Raw genomic sequence first — 4,218 nt, forward strand, 5'->3', positions numbered from 1 at the left:
CTCTCCCATGCACTTGCTGGCTCACTTGCTGAAAAAGTAAATTTCGCCTACTTTGGTATACATAAAGTTAGGCGATCAAAATAACCCTTGGGCCCCACACAAATTTTGTGCAGTGTGTGTTGAAGAACTGAGGCATTGGTTTCATTGTTAAAAGCGGTCATTACGTTTTGGAATACCAATGGTTAGGAGGAAGCCCAAAAATCATAGCGATGACTGCTGTTTTTGTTCTTGCAGCGTACGAAGTTTCAATTTAAGAAACAAAAAGGGTATTTCTTATCCTATCATTTAATGGGCCATTCGCCCTGGTCCTCATGGACCTGAGGTATCAATACCCTCTCCTCTATATTTTTTGGATGATATGCATGATGATCACGAGGTATTGGCTGAGCTAGGTTATAGTGAAGAAGACAGTAATTGATACGATCCTAGCACAACCAATCCCATTCCATTCTCACAATTTGAACTGAAGATTTAGTTAGACACGTTACAAAATAGAATATGCTCCCGATCAGTGGAGACTTTATATTGATTCTTCGGAAAAAAGCCTTTAAGCAGTACTTCTACACAATGGCAATAAGTATGCTTCTATACCAGTTGGAAACTTGGTTCACTTAAAAGAATGTTACGAAAACCTTGAATTGGTTTTAAGCAAACTCTTCTATTCAGACCACAAATGGGCACTATATGGTGATTAAAAAGTAATTTCAATGTTGTTTGGTCAACAAAGTGGCTATAAAGCTCCCTTGCTTTCTCTGTGAATGGGACAGTAGAGACAAAAAGCAACGCCACACACAAAAAGCTTATCCTTTCCTTGAGAAAAAGATTACCGGTATGGGTTGGAAATATTGACAGGAAAAGCCTTGTGGATCCCAAAAAGGTGTTACTTGCACCACTTCACATTAAGTTGGGGCTGATGAAACAATTTGTTAAGGCATTGCCAAAAGAAGGGAAGTGCTTCAGATATCTTTGTGGACAGTTTCTTGGTTTATCAGAGGCAAAGGTAAAGGAAGGAATACTAGCCGGACCAGACATTAGAAAACTTATGACAGATCCCAACTTTGTGAACAAAGTGGAAACAAAAGAAAAGGCAGCATGGACATCTTTTAAATTATTTGTTTCCGGTTTCCTAGGAAACAAAAGAGATCCAAGCTACAAGACAATCGTCTCAGACATGCTCGACAACTTTAAGAAGCTGAGCTGTAACATGAGCATTAAAGTTAATTTTCTCCACTGACATCTTGGCTACTTCCCTGCAAACCTTGTTGATGTGAGTGAACAGCAGGGGGAAAGATTCCATCAAGACGTCAAAGAAATGGAAAAAAGATATTGAGGAAGATTCAAAGTCAGCATGATAGCGGACTACTAATGGATGATAAAAAGAGATGATTCTTAACGAAATTACAACCGAACAAGCAGTAAAAGAAGTTCCGACAGAGAGCAAAATTGTGATTATAAGGACCTTTGAGATTAAAGAGAAATGGAAGTGTACTGGAAGCGTAGTTTATAACATGATTTATAAATAAATAAAAAATTTTATAACTTTGGAAAAAATGTGAAAAATTGCCTATATTTTGTTATTATACCCAAACATACTCCCTAATTTGTGAGAAAACCTGACATGATTGACAAAAACCGATTAGATTTTTTAAATCAGCGCTGAAAAGTACATAAAAATCAGTTATCAAATTTCAAACAACTTTCAAAAAATATTTTTTTGCAGGCATGTGGGAATATAACACCAATGAATAATGATTCATAGGTGTTATATTCTCCTTTAGATTGGATAATCAAAGCTCTACTGAATGTGATTAGTCCACTCAGTGATGGTGCACAAATGTACCATCAGTTCTCCAAAAGTTCCTGTACATATAAACAACAGCCAATTGCCACATAAGTGACCCCCAAGAAGAGAATACTGTACCTACATATTTCCCAATTACTATTGGTTTCCAAAACTACTGACTATGACAAGCATTAAAATGAAATATGTACATAGTTAGCACTAATTAATATAACAATTTGAAGACAATTAAGTGGAAGTTGATTTCTTAAGGAATAAACTTCACTACAGGAGATTTTCCAGAATCAGAGAAGCAAAAATTATCCTTTAGTGGTCCCAAGGTAATAAATAAACTCTGCTGACATTAGCAAGTTAAAAAATTCTTCAGATAGATCACATAGCATTAGAAATGTATGCAGGCTTTTAAAGGACATTTATTATTTACATATTTTGAAATAGCTTAATGAAGCAAATTCAAGTAGCTAGCAGAAACTAAAAATGAATGGTACCTAATGTCCACTGACAGGAAAAAATCAGTCAGTTATGTAATTTCTTTGTGATTGTGCGTGTAGCAGCAACATTTGTGCTCCTTTGTTTATCATATTATACCTAGATATGATGGCTAGCAACATCTACATGCAATATTTTCACATATATACAATATATGCAATATTTTTACCATGAGAAAGGTAAAATGTACATAAAAGGTATCCGAATGAATAGTCTCCTCTTAAGGGAGCCTAGAATTTAGGGAGTTTTAAGAAAAAAATTTACACAATGCCTTGATATAAATTCCACCAGCCTCACTATAAGATTAACTCGCCAAATTGAAAATTCACTTAACTCCAGATTATATGGGCTAATGATGTGGAGAAGCAGCACAAACAATCGGAAAACACAGATATGTAATCCAAACTTTCACTTTTATGCCTTAAAATGCCAATAATTTATGTAAATAAAAGAACATATTCTTTATAAAAAGGTCTGTTATTTTAAACTGCTTCAACCCAGTGAGAAATGGGTGGTGGAATCCACGTGGAGAATTAACGTGGATACCACGTGTTTTTGGTCGTGGAATCAACGTGGAACCCACGTGGAAATTTGGTGGAAAAATTAAAACAGCAGTAGGTGCTGTCCTAAAACCATTAAAACCTCAACCACTCTATATCTAAACCTTCTATATATGTGTCTACGATTTTTCATGTGCTCTCATGGCTGCCTTTCCACGAATTATATAAAAATAGAATGTGCGATACATTTTCACATAACTAGCGTGGTTTCAGGATGATAAATGACGCAATGTCACCAGAGAGTTAAGTTCCACAAATTAGAAATTCTGTTTAACATTTTATGATAATCACCACAAATCCACTTGAAATCAACGTGGATTCCACGTGGGTCCAACCACTCAATATCCACCACCACCAAATATCCACCACTCAACGTGGATTCCACGAGGGTTCCACGTGGATTCCACCACCCATTTCTCACTGGGAAGGACTTATTGAGAGATTTCTTTAGCTAACCATGGATCTTTTAGTGGCAATGTCATTGTACACGTATTCCTACTGCTCATATACTCCAGCAAACTCTCTATACAGGTGAGCACTTGCCTGTGACTCATGCGATCTCTATTTTCTTCTTCTCTGCTTCCATTCTTTCCCAGCCTTTACTTCCACTACTTTTGAGCTTGACTGATCACCGCGTAAACATGCCTGAGTGCAACAAAATATCCAGTTCCCTTGTGTTGTATTCAACTGCATGTGAGGCTGCAGCAGTAATTGTATATTTATGATACAAAAAATAGATTTAAAGATTGAAAATTATACACAAATCTTAAATTATGATCGATTATCCATTGAAGATAACTTCAAAAATTAATAAAGAATGTTAATTAAAAAAATAAAAATAGTTTTTTTTGCCTGATCATTACCTATCTTCTGCAATACTTGAAGCAGACGTCCAAAAGAATTAAAAAATTGCTTGCCAGCGAGTGAAGAAAATAGTTATGTTTTGCAAAGGGAATTCTAATGGAAAAAATATGTTTGGAAATATTTTTTTTGGAAATAATTTTTAAAGAAAAACTTGAAGATGGGTGAAACTCATGCATGGATATTCCATGCACAGATTATCTGGGGTTAAGTGTATAATAAGGAAATGTGTAGCTTTGAAGGTCAATAAAATAAATGAGTAGGACAAAGAATTTGCCTTATGCTAAAACTTTTCAGTGTGTATCCACATTCCTCGAAAAGTAAATCATGGAAGCCCAATTAGGAAAAATCAAAGATATTTAGATGATTGGAGGAGTAACCTATATTTTTCTTGATGTGATGATGCAGCAAATCATTAGGGTTTTATTGCAAAGAGTAGGAAAAGATCTCTAACCAGTCGAGCCTTCAAAGAACCACTCTAAATCTCTTTTTTTGAAATGTTTTTGC

This window comes from Ischnura elegans, chromosome 9, assembly GCF_921293095.1.
Source record: "Ischnura elegans chromosome 9, ioIscEleg1.1, whole genome shotgun sequence".
Taxonomy (NCBI): domain Eukaryota; kingdom Metazoa; phylum Arthropoda; class Insecta; order Odonata; family Coenagrionidae; genus Ischnura; species Ischnura elegans.